The 23,178-nt window shown below is 40.7% G+C and overlaps 1 non-coding gene across 1 annotated transcript; it reads right to left on the bottom strand.

Annotated features, from left to right (window-relative positions):
• Positions 1-13,898: 13,898 nt before the first annotated feature.
• On the bottom strand, positions 13,899-14,005 carry LOC141624042 (small nucleolar RNA R71). The gene has a single exon (XR_012533853.1). It is a non-coding gene; the product is annotated as a small nucleolar RNA R71 (small nucleolar RNA).
• Positions 14,006-23,178: the final 9,173 nt, after the last annotated feature.

Below are 23,178 nucleotides of genomic sequence, written 5' to 3'. Positions count from 1 at the left end.
AGCAGTGTGCAGAAACGGCCTACCTAAGATGATCGGTATATGGTCATCCTCAGGCATGTCAAGGACAACAAAGTCAACAGGGAAGAAAAACTTCCCTATCTGGGACGGTATGTCCTCTAGGACTCCTATAGGCTCGACCGCGGATCGGTCGACCATCTGAATCGTCATCTCGGTTATTGCAAACCTGGTCAACTTAAGCTTCCTAGCTAGACTCAAGGGCATGACACTTATGCTAGCTCCTAAGTCACATAATGCCTTTTCGATAGAAAAGGTACCTATCTTTAAGGAACTGAAAAACTGCCCGGGTCTTCTAACTTATGGGGCGCAGTGTGAGACAAGTAGGAGCAAGACTCTTTAGTTAACGCAACAGTGTGAACATGTTCAAGCGATTTTTTCTTTGACAACAACTGTTTCATAAATTTAGTATATGCTGGCACTTGGTTAACTAACTCAAGGAAGGGTACCTGAACATTTAAGCTACGAATAACTTTCTCAAATTTACTAAAAGATACCTGTTCCTTCGTCGGCACGAGTCTCTCCGGATATGGGGCTGTAAGGAGTACCTTAGCCCTCTCCTCTAAATCGCGTGTGCCGTATCCTTGGACTTAGGGCCGAAAGTCTGTTACCTTCTCTTTGTTGAAGCTAGACCCCTCCTCAGACCGTCTCAAATGAGAACCATTGACCGTCATTGGATCGAACTTGAGCCGGGATCGACCCATCAAAGACTTTCGGTTCGCCCAAAATTTTCGGGACGGTGGTTCCCCGAAACAAGTGGTCTCGTAGATTATTTGGCATCAAAGGACGAAATTCTTCAGCATCAGCAGCGATCTCAGTCGATCGACCACTCTCCTCAGTCGATCGACTGAGATGTACAGTTCCAGAAGCTCCTGTAACCCGTGTTTCAGTCGATCGACTAGGTATGTCGACGATCGATCAAATACCCCCAGCGACGTCTCTTTTCTTTGATTTGTTCGTTGAAGCTTTCTCTTGACTTGTTTCCGGCTCATCTTTTCCAACAAAGATCCTCAACCATGGTAGGACCATCAAGGGTGGACCCGCTCCTCAAAGTGATGGCATTTAGGGTCTCCTTTTGTTCGGGTTGAGTGGGTAAATGTCCGGGGCTCGAGTGTTATTTTTACTAGCCAATTGAGCAATTTGGCTCTCTAGTAGCTTCATCCCGGCCTCTCTTGCTTGGGACTCCTTTAGCAACATATTCTTGAGCTCGGAAAATTCAGAATTCTGTGATTGTTGCTTTGCTGCGGCTTTATAAGGAGGCTTTTGATATTCTTTGTTGCTTTTGATGAGGGGGCACATAGGGTTGTTCTTTGCGGTGGATGTTGGGTTGGATTTTGGACGTTTTGGCTCCTCCAACTCAAGTTTGGGTGGCTTGGCTCGTAGTAGGTGTTTGTCCGCCTATAGTGTTGAAAGGCGACAAGATTCAAAGGGACTAGGGCAATTTTTCGAGACATGGCCCTCAACTCCACACCTTTCACGAGACGAAGGGACCGTCGACACGGCGTTGACTTGGTACATCCCACCCTTAGAGGCTCCTCCTAGCTCATACTTGTCAAACCTCGCAAAGAAGAGCCTCAAGTGCGGCAAAGAACAGAGGAGGATTCAGCAGCTCTCCTCTGGTTCCCTCTAGAATTCCCGTACTCGGCCTTGTGGGTAGCTAAATCGTCAATGATCTTCCACCCCTTGGTTGCTCCCAAATTTTCAAATAAATCTTCCATTGGGCTGCAAAGATCCAAAATGGCCCTCTGATCGTCGTACAACCCATTGTAGAAATGATTGCACAAACTCCACTTTTCAAACCCATGGTGCGTTATGGTTCGCACCAACTTCTTGAATCGGACCCATGCCTCGTGGAAATTCTCATCTGGCCCTTGTTTAAAGCCCGTGATTTGAGCTCTAATAGCGATCGTCCTTGAAGCAGAAAAGTACTTCTTGTAGAACGCCAATGCCAATGTATTCCAATCAGTGATCTCCTGAGCGGTCCGGTCCAAATCTCTATACCACTCCCTTGCAGCATCACGAAGGGAGAAGATGAACATGGTCTCCTTGATTTGATCCTGGTCACGCCCGGTGGTGGGGGAATAGAGCAACGATGAGTCAATAAAGGTCTCCGCATATGCCTTGCTGCATCTTCATTTGCAGCTCCCCCAAACTGATTTCTCTCGACCATAGTAATGTAAGCAGGCTTTGGTTCGAATTTCCTGGCATCTCCCGGTAACTCGAACCCCTTGTACAAGTTATCGGCTGTCGGCTCGGAATAACTAGCTATACTTGCTTCCTCGGCCATGACTGGAATTTCCGGAGAAGTAACTGTCTCGGCTGAAGAAGTGGAAACGGGTGAAGACTGTAGGTCTTCTTCGAACAGATCGTTCTCGTGATAGCTTGACAGAGTACTCAGCTCTTCCTCTGTCGGTAATACCATTTGTGTTCGTCTCAACTCGCGCAAGGATCTTTCAAGCTCAGGGTTCAACGGTACTAATTCTCCACCCTGTGACCTGCGCATAAGATGAAACTACAAAAAGAATATGAGAAAAGTTTAAGGAACAGATGTCCCTTAAACTAAGAAAGACTAAAAATAAAAACAACTAAAATTAGGACTATTGCCTCCCCGGCAACGGCGCCAAAATTTGATACCCGTCGTTGTGAGTACCAAAGATAAAATTTATAATCTCCTATTAAGACTAACCTAGGCTAGTGGTAACAGGGTCGAACCACAAGGAGGCAGTTGTAAACCTTAGTTGATTTATATTCAGTCTGAGGTAACTATTATGGGGATTGATTTGAATTGGTCGACAGCTAAAGTGAACAAAGATAATAAACTAAAAATACGATTTAAACAGATAAAAGAAGGGTACTAGGATGGTCGGGTCATTATAGCTTCGGCGGCAGCAAACTAAGTCGGTTTGAATCAAACACAGGTAAGGCGGGAAATAAAGAGGTCCTCTCGGTCCACTCTTAACATATAGCATCTCTCGATCTCGCTAAAGGTCCCTAATGTCACTAATACTAACTTTCGTCCTGAAAAGTGACTAACGGTCTAAACTATACCTATCTTTCGATCTTAGCACAGTCTAGTCGAATTAATTGATGGTCTAATAACTTCCCCTACCTTTCGATCTAATGGGTCAGTCACGAAATAGGTATCTAACTGGTCGCATGCATTCGATTCGTTAAATACAAGATTAAAACAATTAAAACGAATTTAAAACCCTACGAGGTCAGTCGATCGACTGGCAATGTCAGTCGATCGACCAACACGCGAGATAGTCCTCTCTAATCTAATGCCGCCTATGCCATAAATCGCCTACATCCTCGCACTAAAGAATTAGCTACTCATGCTAAAGATGAAAACAACAATAAAACTCATAACAATTACTGAGTTCATGCTTAAGGTAAATAACAACAATGACAATACGATAATTGGCTTTCGGGACACTAGCTATCAATTCTATACTAATAATGAAAGTAAAACAATAAACTAAAATTAGGGCAGGATGAATACCGAGATTCAGCGGAACGATTAAGAATAAGAACAGGAAAATCCAATGTCAAACCGATGTTTCAAACCCTAACTACCCGAATGAATAAAACTCAAAGTACTGTATTTGTGATAGAAACTTAGGTAAAAACTTAGATGCCTAAACTGATGGTTTTATGTTACGTTATATAGTAATCAACGCAACATCTTATTTCCTAAACCTAAACTTCACGGGCTTCAAGATTCACGGTCTTTCAATTCACGTCTCAAATAGAAATCTGGTCGATCGACTGATAATGCTGGTCGATCGACTGCTCCTCAGCAACAGTTGCTTCTGGAACCCGATAGTTGGTCGATCGACTGAAGGTGGTAGTCGATCGACTGGCTGAGCTGCTATTTGACTTCTCAAAACACGTGGACTTGTCTTTTGGGCCTTGGATTGCGCACCAAGCTCGTTCCTTAAGCAGTTCCTTTACGTCATTTGCAATGCAGATTACTCGGGGACGGATTTGGCTTGATTTTCCGTTGAATTCTTCACATTCCTGCAATAAAGTACAAAATACGGAAGTAGACGGAAATAGGGAGAAATAGAGCATAAACTACAAGAATGAGCTCTGAAATGCGTGTAGAATAGAGTGCGAAACATCATATTTTAAACACGCATCAATCACGTTATGCGCCATAAACCTAATACGGGAAATGGATGTTTAATTCCCGTCTTGCATGCAAATCAACCATAAATCCAACTCGATATCTTATACTTGATACTTGGATTAAATAAACCGACTTAGAAAGCTCTCAAATGTTAGGTTTAAATTATTGGATGCACATTCATGCATTTAAACCGTTTTATCAACTTTTGCATTCAACCAACCAAGATCGATCAGTAGAGGCCGCTACCGTGGGCGGGATTGGGTGTCTGATTATAGGGCTTCCCAATATGTACCTTCACCTCTTACTCAGAAACTTTGGATAGTGGACGACCTTATCCAGGGCGTGCGAGAGTCATTCTAGAGATAGGATGCTAAAGAGGGACGATTTCCTTATCTTTAGTACCTATGTCAAACGCTGCTTTGTGCTTCCATTTGACCGAGGTATAAAGTGGATTTCGAACGGGTTCCAAGCATCTCACAAATTCTTGGTGGAGAGTCTGAACATCTCTAATCGTTTCGAGATCCTTACCGAGATGAAATCGACCGATCTAAAATGATCCGGTCGAAAATATTTTTACGTCGCCGAACGTGGCTTTCAAAAGACCGCTTCATGCCCACAGATCGAACCGGGCCTGCAGGTGGCTACGTCCACACTATATTACACAAGAAGGATACAACCATCTCCACACCCCCCAACTCATCCCCTTTTTCCTAACAACAACAAAAACAAAAAAAATAAGAAAAAAGGCCTTTATCCCTTCCCACCAAAATCTCCTTTACATGTGAAATGTTTAGGACAATTCAAACTGAATTACCTTTATAAGATGGATGGAGAAACAACAAATGTTCACAACATTTTTTTTAGCACAAGCAATCCTCTTATTTAATTAATTATAGGGAGGATTACAAACTTGACAACAATAAAGCTAAGCGAGTCCACAACTTGCCAAGCTAGGGTGTCGACTAAGACATTACACATAATAAAACTAGCACACACAAACATACAATCCATACCTAATACAATATAATAAAGACACACACAAATGATAATACAACATAATAATAAAGTGGGTAATGGAGGTCTTCACTCTTCCATTCTACCCTTGCCTTTGCCTTCGGGATACATCTTCCCCTTGTTCTTCTTGCTAGCCCGCCTAGCATGGGCTTCCTCCTCGGAACGGATCCACAACGCCAACAACGCCGGGGATCTTACACGACCCTATACTCGTCCCAAGCCGAGCCCACACGCGCCTCACCGCCTCCCTGGGACCCAAGCTCCTCTTCTTCGGCGGCCTCATCACATTCGGGCTCACATTATCGCTAAAGTCTTCAAGGTAGGCGCGATTTGACTTGGCCGCCTCCCTATACTTCAAGTCGATGACTTCATCCTTGCGGAACTTTGACCTTTGTTCCAAGGTTGAAGCTCTTGTCCATTTGACATAAGCGGGAGTCAGCCATGTCGTTAAAGCAGGGTTAGGTACCTCCCACATTGGCCGAGTGGCCCATCACCTCTCAAAAGCATCCAGAAGCTCGGAGTTTCGGAATATACTCTCTTGGACGAGAGTATCTTGAGCGGGTACCTTTTGTTAAGGGCGCATTTGCCTCATGACCCTTTCCGGATAAATGAAAGAAGCAACCTTCAAGCCCACAACCATTAAAGAACGAGAAGATGCGGCCGGAGTGGGCAGCCCCATAAAGGACCACAAGTGCCACCACGACCCCACCCAACGGATGTGAGGGCCACCCTCCTCCACCAATTTCGAGGTCCAATAGGCCTCGGTGCATGCAAAGCTATCCGCATACAACTTCTTCCTCATGGTAAGATGACGAAAGGAGTAAGAACAAGCATCCACTGGAGGCTCGACATACCTTAGCCTCTCCATAAGCCACACTTGGAGGATCCTAGGGGACCCGAACGAAGGAACTTCTCCTCAATAACCCTTCTTGTCCAAAGCTTGAACAACCTCACCGTGCACTAACCAAGAGGGATCCCACCCATGCTCCATTTGCTCGACAACATGAACAAGGATCATGCTACCATACCACCTTGGATCCTCCTTTTTCAAAGCATCAACAAGGAGGTAAGCATGTAATAGGCAAAAGGCAAGAGCCCTTCTCCTAGCCACCTCCGAAATATTGGCATCCAAGCGATCGAAAAAGATAATTACAAGAGACAACATATCAATACCATGAGGAGCTAGTAGGAAGTTTACTTGGCTCGTCGAAAAGCCTAATATGGAACAAAACTTCTCCTGATAGCACAACCGAGTAGGAGGAAGCACCGGAATACAACTCGGCCACCCTCCAATAGCACCCACCTCTTCGGCTAGAGGGGAAATTTCACCTTTCGGGAAAACGAAAACATGATGTTTCGCATCCCAAAAGCGAGAGCATGCTTCAAGGAGCGAGAATTGCACCTTGACTTGACGAAGCACCAACAATTGACCAACTCCCATTACAATGAGTTGATATTTCTCGGGAGGCAAAAAATCTCGACACCAATGCCGCAACCTATTTTCGAAAGTATCTATGAATTTTTTTGTGGAAGAAGAAGAGAAGGTTTTCGTATAGATGTTTTGTTTTTTGGATGATGAAATAATGAAGCACAAAGCTCCTTATTTATACAAAATAATCAGCGCCTTTTTCCAAAAAAAAGGGGGAGGCCCCTTGCATCGCCCAGGAGCTCGCGCCTCTTTGGGCTGCTTCAAAAAATCCGCACCTTAGCTTGTCCTTGTCAAGTTGTGCTTTTTTATGACACCTCGCTTTTCTCGCCTTAGGGCTCGCGCCTCTTTTGGCTTACCCATAATTTTTTTTTGTTTTCTCACACTCACATTTCCTTGGATTCACGTTTTACGAAATCCGACATGGTTTTCATGACGCAGCTTTAAACATACAGGTTTTTCTCTTCTTTTTTAGGGGGAAGGGCTAGTCGCCCTGATCCGCGATCGATTGTTTCCATGTCAGTCGAAAATTTAGAAACAAATTTCGAATTTATGCAAAATTTATACATGACATCAATCTTTCTCAAAATACTCTTGCAAATTCAAGTCCTGATCTCGCAAAAATCGAAACAACACACTCACAAAAATCTTTTTGAAATTCATCCATGGCGGTTTGAGTTTTAATTTTTCAGTTGCAAATCAATTTTGGCAAAATTCGATGCGACTTAATTCAAACACGATTTAATTTCTCGAAATTGCAAAACAATTCCAAAGCGTGACATCTTGTCGCGGAATTTTCAATATTCGATTTTCAAACAAGCAATTTCAATTTTAACTTCGAGTCATCGTGGTTACTTTTGTTTTCAACAAATACCTTGCATGTTTACGTATGTGCAACATGTTGCCTATTTTCTACACTAACAATGCAGGAGCAAATACCGAAGCAAATGGAGAATCAGCAGTTGACCGCGCTTCTCTGAAATACAACACAAAAAAGCCAACCACAAACAAACTACAAACCAAAAACACATATATACAAACCGCCTCACGCAAAATACATCAACACACATTTGATACAAACGATTGACCATACAAACAGGATATGGTGTGAATGGTTATCATATAGACACTGGCCTAAAACAATGAACCGGGGGCTATCTGCCACCTATCGAACTAAGCACTCTTTCTCCTTCTAACCAGAAAAGGAAGGGAACAACATGAAAAGAAAAGGAGTAACCGCGGAAGCAGAGGTGGTTACCATGGCGATAACCACTCTTTCCTACTTCCGAAACAAAAAAGGAGAAAGTGTCTGGCAGATTTTAGACGACATGGCGATCATGAATCGTGACACAGTGCATCGCCCCGATGTTGAACCCCAATCATCAGAATTCAGCAGTAAGTGAGAGCCACAACATAGGATGCCACCCCGATGTTGAACCTCAATCATCGGAATTCAGTAATGATTGAAAGCCGCAACACAGTGCGACACCCTGATGTTGAACTCCAATCATCAGACGTCCAACTCTCTGCAGACAACGGGCGATGATCAACACGTTATCAAAGGCCACCAGGAAGAAACACAACTGGACGAAGACGGGCGACATCCGTCTCTCCCCCTCCTGGATCTTCCTCCTCCTCCTCCTCCTCCTCCTCCTCCTCCTCCTCCTCCTCCTCCTCCTCCTCCTCCTCCACGGCCTCAGCCTCGGACACAACGGGCCTAGCAGCCCCCGAACACCCACCTGAAACCAGAACAAAAATAATGTCAGCCGAAATTTCGGCATTACGACGGCACAAAAAGGACAAAATCCCAAAAACAAAAAACACCTGCAAATACAAAACAAAAGCAAACAACAACAAGGGCAAACCCGCCCAATCCTATCCAGCACAAAAAAACTCACAAAAAAGACGACTCGCCCTTCTTTCAAGCAAAAGACGAGTCAAAACGACAGCAAAAAAAACAACCCAACACCCTCGGGCCAACACAAGGTCTGCAAAAAATAATAAACAAAAAAAATCCCGTCACAACTGGGCATTTTACGCAGTTCAAAAGGTAATTTTACGCCAAATTAAGCGCAAACGGGTCAAAAATTCAAATTACGGTCACGGCAATGCAACGTGACTCGATCACGCCCAGGACGACTTAAACTACCATTAAGGTCTATTCTAAGCCAGGTGGCTCAGTTTGAGCCCGAAGAGTTTCTCCTAAACAAGTTTCTATCCTAATGCAAGCATCAATTTTACTCGAAAATGGGCAAATAAAAAATGCCCAAATCGATTTTAAACGAATTAGGGTTCGTCCTAATTCAATCAACAAAAGGCAAGCAAACTCCAGTGGAATCAAGAGGATTTATATACCTTTAGATGACATAATGGCAATGGCACAAATCCAAGCAAAAAACGAGATCAAAAATGGCCTTTTTTTCATAAGAAGACGAAGGGAATTGGGGAGCAAGCTGCCCTCGCGTCCTTTTCAGAAAATAAGGGGAGGCCCCTTACATCGCACAATAGCTCGCGCCTCTTTGGGCGATTTTATCACTTTCAGCGAAGTTGTGGGCTTTGGCCCAAAACACGCAATACAACATTTTTCTCACAAATTTCAAATGACGGAACTAAAAACCGTCATTTTTCTCACAAATAGCAAATGGCGAGTTTCAAAATTCGCGATTTTCACAAACTTCAAACGACGGAATTAAAAACCGTCATTTTCTGCACAAATAGCAAATGGCGAGTTTTAAAATTCGCTATTTTACAAATTTTAAACGACGGAATTAAAAATCATCATTTTCTTCACAAATAGAAAATGGCTAGTTTCAAAATTCGCTATTTTCACAAATTTCGAACGACGGAATTAAAAATCGTCATTTTCTTCACAAATAGCAAATGGCGAAATTCAAACTCGTTATTTCTCACAAAATAGCAAGATAACGGAATTAAAAACCGTTATTTTCAAAACAATATTGCAAAAAACAAATGGCGAAAGTAAAGCTCGCTATTATCAGAACGAAATTTTCCTAACACAAAATAGCAAATGGCGAAATTCAAAATTCGCTATTTTCACAAACACCCAACAATGGCAATTGTTTTAGTGGGATTTCTCACAGGGACGAAGTCCTGCCAGGGATGTAATTGTAGGGCAATCAAACTCAAAATAACTTAGCCTGACGAGTACGATTGACAAAGTAAATAATGAATAATAAAGTAAGACACAAAGATTTATACGTGGAAAAACCCTGGGAATAAGGGAAAAAACCACGGGCACCAAGCCAGGAGGGATTGTTACAATGATTTTGGGTGTCCTGACAGGGAATGTGTATGTTAGGGTAGGAATAGAGTATGACTGTTTAATAATAATGCTATGGTAGTTTATGATTACAAAGATGAGAGTAAAAATGCGAGTGAGTAAGTGATCCTTTCTTTTTTATTCTCCTTGCTATTTATAGTACCTTCATTCTCTTTGCAAAGGCTCTCCCATGCTTGTTTAAGATACTCCTAGGTAATAGGCCTCGTACTCTATTTACCCGGAGGTAGGTATTTGACTCCTCAAAACTGCCCGCCTTCATCTCTTCTTGGTTGACTGCTCTATATTTGTCGTAGGTTTTGTTGAATAAGTCTTTCGTGTAAGTAGGAACTATATTTCTAGACGTTAATTATTGCCTGACGCGTTTTGGTAATGCTTAGCATATGGCTGGCAAGATATCCTTTCAGGCCTGGCCTGGTAGATGGCCTCACCTGTCTTTCCCTCATGGCTGGCGCCTGTCGGGATGCCTTGTATTAAATACCTTTTGCTCAGGCTTGGCTTGGTCATTGCCTAATTGCATATCTGGTCAGGTAGGATAATTCTAGGCCCAACAATTGCCCCTTATCTTCTTATTCCCAATGGATCTGGCCAGGGATAAGGAGATAAAAATGCGGGCTAGGAAAAAAGTATTAAGAGTTTTTAATGGTAAAGAGTTTGAGTTCCTTTTAACTTCTATAACGGCTAGTGGCCGTAAATGAGGTAGGTTCATTAAACCCTAGGAGAGTCATGATTGGATTCATCCACTTGTCTTATCCGTTGGATTTTTGCGGCTATAAAAAGCTTTGAACTGTTTGCTTGTTTCCATATTTGCATTCTTCAATTCTCTAAATTTTCTCTCTTCTCTTTAATTCCTTTGCAAAACAAACCCTTCTTTGAAAATCAATTTCATATTCCAATCATAAAATGGCTGGTGGAAGGAGAAAGGCTGCTGAATCAAAGACTGCTGACGGGGCTGAACAGGCTCTGGTAGTGTGTAGATACCAAGTATCTACTGAGACTCCAACAAACACCCAATGATTATCAGACTACAACATGCTTTGGAATCGCAGCATTTGATCGACAGTTCGTGTACAACTTTACGTCGGAAAGCTTAAAACGATTTCGGAAAAAAAACATTTCAAAATTTTTCAAAAGTACCTGAAGTGTTTAATGCAAGACAACGGGGTCGCAATGACACTAACTAGAGTCAAAACCGACACCGGACCAAAAAGCGGCTCAAATTTCAAATCCCGACTCCAACAACGAGTCAAACACAAAAACAAACCATTCAAATGCTTCCATGTTAAGATTTCCCGGGATCATGAATGGTCAAGTTGTTGGAGTAAGTGTCCCCGAAAATAATGCGATCACATTGTTGATCATATTGAGATCATATGTTTAAATCTCATATTAAGAATACATGAGGGAAAGTTATACTTCTTAGTCAACTGGTCCACACATATCAGTAATGATTGGCTGACTAGAGTTTGCCATTACTGTCATACGACGGTGGTGACCAGTTGATCCCCTAAGGTCATTGATGTGACCATAATTAGAGCATATTTACTCCCCGAATTAGCCTTGTTCCCATGCTTTTTAGTGCATATTTGGGTCATGTACTGTCTTTAGTCCTTTGTTTTGCATATTCTTTGAGGTTTTGTGTCCTTGGTAGGAAAGGAGTGCAAACCTTGCATTTTCATGGCAAAATGAAGCTAAATTGATTGAATTCAATGACCAATCATCAAAGAGAAGACAAGATTAGAAGGCCTTTGTACATATTATAGTAGATGGGCAATGATGAGAAAAGATCCTTGCATCCCCGAGGAAATCCTCAAGGATTTTATGAAGAAAAAGGAAGAAAAGAAGAAAGAAAGAAGCTGTAAGACAATCCGAGCGGATTGTCCACAAGACGACCGTCCAGCAACCACAATCCGAGCGTCTTTCCCCTGTGGACGCCCGTCTAAAACACGCCCAATCCGCCCGTCTTCCCCACCTGGACGCCCGTCCAGAATCACCAGAATCCGCCCGTCCGTGCCCTGGACGCCCGGATTCTCTAACAGCTATTTCGTCTTCTACAAGCTTCAAGGAAGGATGCGCATATTTTTCTAAGACCGGCGAAAAGTAGACCGGAGTCTCCCTAGAGACCGGCGATTCCTCAAGGACTTAATCGTCATTTAAGCCCTTAGTAAACCCTAATCTATGTAACTAATCCCCACTATAAATACCCCATTAGTCTAATTAGATTAGCATGTTCTTCTTAGAAATCTCTAGTGTAGTTAATATCAATCAAATCTCTCTTTAATCTTGTATCAACATTTAATCAAGTTTTAATACAAGTTTCATTTCCTTAATCTCTCTCTTGTTCATCCTTTGTTTTGGGTAATTGAAGATTATTTGGGTTATTATTGGGAGATTGACAACCTTCCAATCAATCATCAAGTACTTCTATTATTCTTTGCTTTATTATTGGAATCATTAGTAGGTATAATTCTCTTAATCTTTTTTTAATTATTGTTAATCACTTTCATTTATTCATCATGTTTTACTTTGTTGGTATGATTGACAACCTTGCTAGCATGTTCAACATGATAATGAGTGAGTAGTTTTCTTAGCTAGGGTTAATGGGTAATTAGGGGAAACCAACATGGGGGATGATTCATGCTTAAATTAATATGTTTTCATAGTTTATTTGCTTGCTTGTTGTTCACAACTTATGCACATGTTATGTTTGATGAAATGCGAGCCTATGAATCCTTGCATTTTTTTTACCCATCACCTATCTTTTCAATGAGACTTGTAAGACATAAACTAACTCGAGTCTCATTAGACCATGCATATAGTTGAGTAGGGAAGATTAAGTCGACTTGTAGGTGTTGTACAATCTAATCGATTCGGCTCCGGGACCCAAACTTTCCTAGGATTGTAAGATATAAACCAACTCGATCCATCACAATAATAATTGCTTGTTTATAATTTGAGAATATGTTTGTATGATCAATTCCCATGAATCCCCTATGACCCCATGACACCCTAGTGCCTTTTATCAATTGTTTACATTCCTTTTTAATCATCTTGCTTGTTTACTTTCATTGCTATTTAGTTTAGTGATCTTCTACTTCAAACCCCAATTTGTGACACCCTTAGACACCACTAGTTGCAATAGAAAATCTCATCTCAATTTCCGTCCCTTGGGATCCGACCTTTACTTGCCTCTTTACTAATTGTAGAGTTGTTTGTGAAGTTATAAATTGTGTTTTGGTCTAGGTGCTCCTAACGACAAGTACCGAAAACTAAACCTCCTCGAGAGTCTGATAAAAAATGGCGCCGTAGCCGGGGACGGTGTTAACTTGATTTAGATTTTTTTATATTGTTATTAGTTGTGTCTTTCTTTGCCTTGGGGAAGTAAAACTCCTCAAGGTTTGTTCTAATTATTTTCGAGTTGTTTGATATTTTGCATGTTTAGAAGATCACAAGGTAACTTGTTACCCTTTGATCACGAAATCGAAAGGACTTTGACAACTAATAGAAGACTTGCTAGGAGAACTTTGAGAGGTATTGGTGAGGTTATAGATATTCAACCAAACACTATTGAGTTCATCAACCCTTTTGCAAGAGAAGGTGAGGAGAACCCAACACAAAATCCAACACAAAATCAACCCACAATGCCTAAATTTTCATCACATTCCGTGCCAACCGAGGAGAACCTACCCACTGGTACTCCCACACCACAACACTTAACCGGAAATTTCATTGCCAAGTTCGCATTTATCCAATTAGTCGAAAGAAGCCAATTTGGGGGGATGCCTAGTGAAGACCCTCACTCTCACATAGAGACTTTTTGTGACTATTGTGATGCGATATCTCAAACCGGTGTAACTCAAGACCAAATTCGATGGGTCTTATTTCCTTTTTCTCTAATTGGCACCGCGAAACAATGGTTGAAAGGCCTTGATAAGGCTACTCTCGGAATTGATTCTTAGTAGAAATTGGCTCTAGCTTTCTACAAAAAGTTCTATCCACCGGAAAAGACTAACATGCTAAGAGCTCAAATTACGGGCTTTAAGCAAAGAGATGAAGAATCTTTGTATGAAGCTTGGGAGCGATTCAAGGGAATTTGTCGCTCATGTCCTCACCATGGACTTAGCGAGTGGTTCTTGGTACAACAATTTTGGAATGGTCTTTATGAAGACTCAAGAAACATTCTCAACATGGGATCAAATGGAATGTTCACTGAAGTTGATGACAATCAAACTTAGAACAAAATTGAGGAAATGGCAGTTCATAATTCACAATATAGTAGGCCTCGCAAGGCTACTAGAGGAGGAAAGCATGAAGTGGACTCTATTACTCAATTGGGTGCTCAACTTAGTGCTCACATTGATACCATCAATTTGAAGTTTGAAAAAGCTATGGCTAGACTTGAAGAAGCCTCAAAATCACCAAAGCATCATGTTAATGCCATGACGGCATCTTCATCAATCCCAAGTGGGATATGTGAGAATTGTGGAACTTTGGGACATGACCAAAGTGAATGTAGGGGAACAAATGAACAAGTGAATGCTTTTCAAGCATACAAGAGTGGTACCCCTTATTCAAACTATTACAATGAAAACACCAAATTCCACCCAAATCTCTCATACAAAAGCCAAAATGTTCAAAACCCTCAACCAACATACACCCCACCTCCCATGAGAAACCAAAATCAAAGACCCTTTTACAACCAAAACCAAGGCTATCAAAATCAAACTCAATACAATCAACAAAATGACCAAGGTTTTGTTGTTCAAAATGCGGTCCTCCAAATGCAAAAGAATCAACAAGAGTTTTTCACTCAAATGCAAAAGGATAGTCAAGCAAAGGACATCACCATCAACAACATCCTAGCCCACACCAAAATGTTGGAAACCCAATTGACTCAACTAGCATCTTCAAACTCACAAAGACAAAAGGGGCAATTACCACCTCAAAGTAATCCCCCAAGACATGAAACGGTTAGTGCCATTCACTTGAGAAGTGGTACAAGGTATGAGGCACCGAAGAAGCAAGTTGAGGATGAAGTTGTGGAAGCTAGTGACAAAGAAGAAGTTGTGCAAAACTCCAAGGATGGAGAACCATCAAAAGAAGAAGTTTCAAAGAAAAATGAAGATAAGGCCAAGGAGAAGGAGCCCATTGTGATTAGACTTCCTTTTCCAAGTCGTCAAGCCAAGCCCAAATTTTATGTCCAACTTGGAAAATTTATGGAGATTGTGAAGAATTTGGAAGTCTCGATTCCTTTCACGGAATTAATCAATCACGTGCCGGCCTATGCAAAATACATGAAAGACATCCTTACGAAGAAGAAGTCGATCCGGAAGCTTGAGACTATCGCCTTCACTAAGGTGAGTAGTGCAATACTTCAAGGGAGTTCACCTCCAAAACTTAAAAGATCCGGGAAGCTTCTCAATACCGTGTATCATTGGCGACACCACGATCAACAAAGCCTTATGTGATCTAGGGGCTAGTGTGAGTGTTATGCCGTACTCGGTGAGTAAAAGGTTAGGGATGGGAGAGCTTAAATGCACCAATATCACACTCCAAATGGCCGATAGATCAACAAAGACACCATTAGGGATATGGGAAGATGTTCCCGTAAGAGTTGGGAAATTTTTCATCCCGGTGGACTTTGTCATTGTTGACATGGAAGAAGACTCCAATATTCCAATCATTCTAGGTAGACCTTTCTTGTACACCGCGGGTGCCGTGATTGATGTGAAGCATGGAGAGCTCACTCTAGAAGTGGGAGATGAGAGCATAACTTTCAATCTTGACAAGACCATGAGAGCTCCCCGTTTGCATGAACCATGTTTTATGGTTGATCATTATAGCCGGAAGGATGATAGGAAGAAGTCGGAATTCCAATGGAAGAAGAAATTGATGATGCTCCATTCAAAGAGCAAGTGAATTGTAACAAAGAGAGCTTGAAAAGCTCACCAAAGTCAAGCAATGAAGAGGATGGCCTCATAGGCCAAGACAAGAAAGTGGGAGAGTTGTCTCTATCAACTCAAGAGATCTTTAGTGACCAAGTAGATGAAGTTTGTGGTCTTTGGGACAATGAGTTTGAAGGGATCTTCAATCCCTACATTGGTAATGCTATCAATAAAGACCAACATGAAGGACAACAAGGGCAAAGATCTATTGAAGATCTTTATCATGACAATGAACAAGCTTTTGACTACTTCTTCAAGGTGTTGAGTAACATCAACAACACCTTGGACATGCCCCCATGACATCTCACTAAGGATGAGAGTTTGGTGGAGTCCTCTCCAAACCACCAATTGTAAATATTTCTAACTCCCTAACTCGCATTTTTCTTACATTGCATTTTTGTCATTTTTGGATTTTTATGCTTTGATCAAGATATTTATCATTTTTGAGAGAAGTGAGGGAGGGACTAATAATTTAATTGATGTGTAGGGCTTTAGCTTAGTATGGGGATAGCAATTGCCTAGGCTATTCATGCCTTAGTAGTGCCCCTACAATGAAGAACATGGGATTTGAAGAATGAAAATGACACGGGATATGAAAATGCACGGATGGAACTGAATCCGGGTAGACTAGGAGGAACCCGAGCGTCCTTAAGGGGAATCCGCTCGTCTTATGGGAATCCGGGCGTCTGTTGCAGAATCCGTCCGTCCAATTGAACTGAAAAATTGAAAATTTGGGACTGTTGATGAATCCGAGCGTTCCAACAGAGAAGACGCTCATCTGGAAGAATCCGCTCGTCTTTGCAGAAAGACGCCCGTCTTTTTGCCAGTGCAAAATAAGAAAACTCGCTGTAACAGAATCCGCCTGTCTTTATTGGAATCCGCTCGTCCTACAACTGAAGAATCCGAGCGTCCCAGCTGAAAGACGCTCGTCTTTAGGCGAGAATTCCTGAACCCAGAACAAGCAGAATTCGAGCGTCTCGAAGGGAATCCGCTCGTCTTCCCCCTGCAGTTCGAAAATTTCGGGTGTTTTTAAATACCCCTCCCACATCCATTCCTTCATTCATACATTCAAAACACTACCATAAACCCCAAAACCCCAAAAACCCTCATCCTCTCCATCACCAAAACAAGATTTTCTCAACCAAATTCAACAAAATCAAATCCAAACTTCCTTACAACAACAATTAATCACTACTTTTCCAACAATAATCAATCCAAGCACCAAAATCTTCAACCTTTGAGTCGATTTTTGAAATACAAAAGCAAATCCTTTCATCTTAAAATCGATTTGGGTATAATTGGAAATTGAAGATTTTCAATCTTTTCTTGGTATAATCATCAATGGCAAGAACAAAAGGATCAACAAAGGCACTCAAGGCAAATGCACTCTCAAAAAGGCACAATGCCTTCAAGCAAAGAAAGCCTCAATGGCTATGGTGGTTGCTAGTGCAAGCTTAGAAGTTCAACAACAACAAAATCCTCCCTTGGAAGCAACAACATCAACAACTCCGGAAATTGCTCAATTATTAAACTATCCGGAGGTAATTTTCATTTCTAACTCCCATAGGGATACATTTGCCAAGTATGCTAAGAAATCCATTCTACCCACCAAATTCATATGTGAAGATGCCTTGAACAAATTGGGTGTCCTTGAGCAAACAAAAGCCTTCTTTGAAGCCATGGGGTTGAGAAAATTGTTTACTACAAGAGAATTGACATACCCCTCCCTTACCTTGGAATTCTTGAGTTCATTGAAAGTGACTAAGGTAGAGACTAGAGAATACATCGAGTTTCGCCTTGCCAATGTGAATAGGCGCATCACCTTTGATGTTTTGAGTAAAGCATTAGGTCTTAGTGATACACCTCGTTACTATAAGAAGCCCGAAAAATATGACCCCGCTCCTCTTTGGGAGGCGATTTCCGGGAAGAAATTTGATAACTTTCATGCTTGTCGCGCTCTATTAGTCCACCATCCGGGTATTAGAGTGTGGCACAAGGTCATCGGGAATACTATCATTGCAAGAAAAGACACTAACCACTTAACCAAGCTCGATTGAGGTCTCATTGAGTCGGCCTTAAATATTGGAAGGGAATTCACCAAGCCTTACAATGCGCTAAGGCTTTTGGTGGAAAGATGGCTCAATGTAGATTGTGGAAAGGAAGGCACCGCTTTTATCGTAAATGGAGGTCTAGTTACTCTCTTGGCCAAATACTTTGAACCGAATTTCAACAAGGATAGCAAGTATGTGGCGAAAAGAGGGGGTCATCTCATTTACATGGATGCCATGATTAACAAGTACAAGTGGGTCAAGCATAATCCTCTTGACACCAAATATGGGTGGCTCACCAATGATGCTAGATCTTTTACTTTGCCTTCCAAGATATGCCGCTTGAGTGTTCATAGAACAAACTACCTTCTTCCACTCTCAAAGGAAGCCGAATACATCATCCGTCAACAAAGGGGTGAAATTGAAATGCCCTCCTCCTCCATTGTCACACCACCCTATCCATTCAAATATCAAGAGTTCAAACCCGAAGGTGTTGAAGTGGGCAATGACTACATGACTCTACTTATGCAAGAGATGCACAAAAAAGCTTATAAGGATCGGGAAGATGCATACTTGGCCCAATATCCACCCCTCCTTCATTTAGCTAGGCAAGGACTACTTGATCCTTCATGTCCTTTGCCTAGTTGGGCGGATAGGAAAGTTTTCTTTCCAAGTGCATCTAGGGGTGAAAGACCGGGTGACGATGAGGTTGTCGGTGATGAGGTTGTTGATGATGAGGGCATTGATGAAGAGGTAGATGATGAAGAAGAAGAGGCTAATGAAGATGATGAAGAAAGTGATGAAGGACGTGAGCAAGGAAGTGAAGAGGGGAGTGGTGATGAGTCCACTTCTATTGAGGAAAATGATGACAATGATGATATGGTGGAAGACTAGCAAGCTTTGGAGGCTCCTACCCTCTTGAGGGTTGTCTACTTCTTTCTTTGTTTTATTTATTTTTATCTTGATCATAGTTGGAGAGTCCTAGCAACATGAGGACTAACACCTCGGCCCCATTGAGGTGTTCTTATTTCATTGTTCCCACTTTTGAAAATTCAAAATGACAATTTAGTTTCATGCATTGCATCTTGTGTGCATGAACTACCCCCAACTTTAGGACATTAGAAATAATGTCTATCTCGGTTTGGGGAAGTACATGCATACGTAACGGGAGGTAATCTAAATTACGCTCTCCGTCATAAACAAAAAACCCATGCATCATGTAGTGTAGATTAGTGTAGCTTGCATTTAGTGTAGAATTCATGCATCATGCTTGCATAGTTTCCCATCATTTTGACCATTGAGGACAATTCCCATATTAGCGTGTGGATGGGGAATTCTAACTTAACTTTTATTCAAAAAACCCCAAAAAAAATCAAAAAGTTTCGAAAAAACCAAAAAAATTGACAAATTTGAAAATCCAAAAACAAATTCATTTCCTTTGTAGTGTAGACTTGTATATATTGTTGTATATATTGTATTTGTTCTATCCTTGTTCACATTGATCGACTACGCCACATCCGAGACATGAGGATATTGAAGACCGCATGGTATGATCTTTTCAATCTCCTTTTTCCTCTTTATGTTAGTGACTATGTGGCTTTATTTTGATTGATGCGGTATAACAATGTGAATTTAGGACTTGCATTTAGTTTATATGGCATATTAGTTGGTAGAATCATTTGCATTAGGATGTTTATATGCTAGTTGCATCATGGCATGTAGTTGCATGTTAGAAAAATTTTGTGAAACCGTCTACTTGGGAAACTTGACAAGTGTATATAGGCCCTAGTAGATGCTTTTTCTTCTTAAGACTTTGCTTGTTAGAATACTTGTAAAACACCCTAGGATGTGTCATGCTAGTATCCTTTGACCCATGGATTAAGGCCTAGTCAAGAGTACCTTGTGGTGTGATAACTCCTTGGCTACCGTTTATTCCAAGGTGACCCTTGAAACCATGCATCCATCATCCATGTTCTACCACATTTTTGTCATCAAAGGGAATGGGCACAAAAAAGAAATTGATTTGAGTTCAAAGAAATGAAATGTGAAAGAAAGTTTGCAAAATGCATCAAATGAAAAGAGGAGCAAAAATAGACTCCTAAAGCCTCAAATATAAGCCACCCTCACTACATATCGGGTGACTTTGAAAATGTTCAAAAAAAAGAAATGCAAAGAAAAGTTGAAAAGTTGTCAAGTTGGAGGTGATTTATTGGTATCCTTCTAGGCTTAGTAGTTTGAAGAAATTGCATCTATGAAGGAGTGTGTACCCTTGAATTGCTTCCCCTGTAGATAATTTCCGCCACTTAGATGAGAAAAGTGGCTATTCTTTTGTAGATGCATCCATTACTTGATTTTGTGTGCTTAATGTTTGGATGTGTCGCCATTTTGGCAAGACCCACCTTGCCTTGCAAGAAGGCATCCTACCTCATGGTTGTCTTGTTGTGAGTTGAAGGGGCGGAGTGACACCCGCTAATTGTCTCATATCGGCTATGCTATTAGGTTAGTTTAAATAATGGTCCTAGTCTTTGTCACCTCTTTACTCGGGACGAGCAAAGGTTCGGTTTGGGGATATTTGATGTGACCATAATTAGAGCATATTTAGTCCCCGAATTAGTCTTGTTCCCATGCTTTTTAGTGCATATTTGGGTCATTTATTGTCTTTAGTCCTTTGTTTTGCATATGCTTTGAGGTTTTGTGTCCTTGGTAGGAAAGGAGTGCAAACCTTGCATTTTTATGGCAAAATGAAGCTAAATTGATTGAATTCAATGACCAAGCATCAAAGAGAAGACAATATTAGAAGGCCTTTGTACATATTATAGTAGATGGGCAATGATGAGAAAAGATCCTTGCATCCCCGAGGAAATCCTCAAGGATTTTATGAAGAAAAAGGAAGAAAAGAAGAAAGAAAGAAGCTGTAAGATAGCGGATTGTCCACAAGACGCCCGTCCAGCAACCACAATCCGAGCGTCTTCCCCCTGTGGACGCCCGTCCAAAACAAGCCCAATCCGCCTGTCTTGCCCACCTGGACGCCCGTCCAGAATCACCAGAATCCGCCCGTCCCGTGCCCTGGACGCCCGGATTCTCTAACAGCTATTTCGTCTTCTACAAGCTTCAAGGAAGGATGCGCATATTTTTCTAAGACCGGCGAAAAGGAGACCGGAGTCTCCCTAGAGACCGGGGATTCCTCAAGGACTTAATCGTCATTTAAGCCCTTAGTAAACACTGATCTATGTAACGAATCCCCACTGTAAATACCCCATTAGTCTAATTAGATTAGCATGTTCTTCATAGAAATCTCTAGTGTAGTTAATATCAATCAAATCTCTCTTTAATCTTGTAATCAACATTTAATCAAGTTTTAATACAAGTTTCATTTCCTTAATCTCTCTCTTGTTCATCCTTTGTTTGGGGTAATTGAAGATTATTTATGTTATTATTGGGAGATTGACAACCTTCCAATCAATCATCAAGTACTTCTATTATTCTTTGCTTTATTATTGGAATCATTAGTAGGTATAATTCTCTTAATCCCTTTTTAATTATTGTTAATTACTTTCATTTATTCATCATGTTTTACTTTGTTGGTATGATTGACAACCTTGCTAGCATGTTCAACATGATAATGAGTGAGTAGTTTCTTTAGCTAGGGTTAGTGGGTAATTAGGGGAAACCAACATAGGGGATGATTCATGCTTAAATTAATATGTTTTCATAGTTTATTTGCTTGCTTATTGTGATCTCAACTTATGCACATGTTATGTTTGATGAAATGCGAGCCTATGAATCCTTGCATTTTTTTTACCCATCACCTATCTTTTCAATGAGACTTGTAAGACATAAACCAACTCCAGTCTCATTAGACCATGCCTATAGTTGAGTAGGGAAGATTAAGTCGACTTGTAGGTGTTGTACAATCTAATTGATTCGGCTCCAGGACCCAAACTTTCCTAGGATTGTAAGATATAAACCAACTCGATCCATCACAACAATAATTTCTTGTTTATAACTTGAGAATATGTTTGTATGATCAATTCCCATGAATCCCCTATGATCCCATGACATCCTAGTGCCTTTTATCAATTGTTTACATCCCTTTTTAATCATCTTGTTTGTTTACTTTCATTGCTATTTAGTTTAGTGATCTTCAACTTCAAACCCCAATTTCTGACACCCTTAGACACCACTAGTTGCAATAGAAAATCTCATTTTAATTCCCGTCCCTTGGGATCCGACCTTTACTTGCCTCTTTACTAATTGTAGAGTTGTTTGTGAAGTTATAAATTGTGTTTTGGTCCAGGTGCTCCTAACGACAAGTACCGAAAACTAAACCTCCTCGAGAGTCCGACCAGACATACCTATAGGGTAATGCTCTTAATTGATTATTTAATTAATCGTATGCCGATACTGGTTAATTAAATTCCTTCAAGTTGACGAGTGATTTTGTGAGTAAAATTACGTGTCTTATTGTAATTTGATTAAATAAGATTCGTTCAAAGTAATCGAATTGTTTTATTGCTTAGATTAAATCATTGTTTATGAAACAATTAAAATATAGAATGAATTGCCTATTATAAATATAAGAAGTTGTTATTTATAATTTTATGACCCATTTTAAGTAATTGTAATTGTGAATTACTAAGTTAATTTTTTATGTGATTTATTTCATTTAGAAAATGATTTTTAATTTGTTAAAATTGCATTATTTAAATGACATGTCTAGGAACATGTCTAATTTGTCACACAATACAAATTAACAAATTGACAAAGTTAAAATGGGTCCATATTATACATATGTGCCGTGTAAAATGGGAGAGGAAGGAAAATTTGTGTTTGGTTATTTTAATTAGTGGGAAACATTATCATTGCCTACTAATTATAGGCTTTTAAGCCTACACTCTTGTGAAGAGCAACAAGCAAAAGCATTGGGCACTCTACCCATGCTAAAACCGGTTGCCTCCCCCCTTATACACTCAAGTAGTGTATTTTTCCTTTACACTAATTCATTCTTGTTATTTTTTAGAACTTGAGAAAAATAAATCTCTCTAGTTTTTGTTGTTAAAACAAAAAAATTAAAAATATCACAAAACCTCTCCCTCTTGACCAAAATTTTCAAGAGCAAATACAAATTATTTTGTGTCTATTTTAAGGTAGTTTTTATTAATACTAGTCTTATATTAATTTAAACTATTAAAGGTATTATCTTGGTACAATCCTTGGGGAGAGATTCTACACTTGAATCTTGTTCATCCATAAGGAAAGGTCAAGAACTAGCTAAGGTAGGCGACCTTACTAGTGCCCAT

This window comes from Silene latifolia, chromosome X (genome assembly GCF_048544455.1).
Source record: "Silene latifolia isolate original U9 population chromosome X, ASM4854445v1, whole genome shotgun sequence".
Classification (NCBI taxonomy): domain Eukaryota; kingdom Viridiplantae; phylum Streptophyta; class Magnoliopsida; order Caryophyllales; family Caryophyllaceae; genus Silene; species Silene latifolia.
The sequence above is the reverse complement of the archived record's forward strand: the minus strand, read 5'-3'. Positions and strand labels throughout refer to the sequence as shown.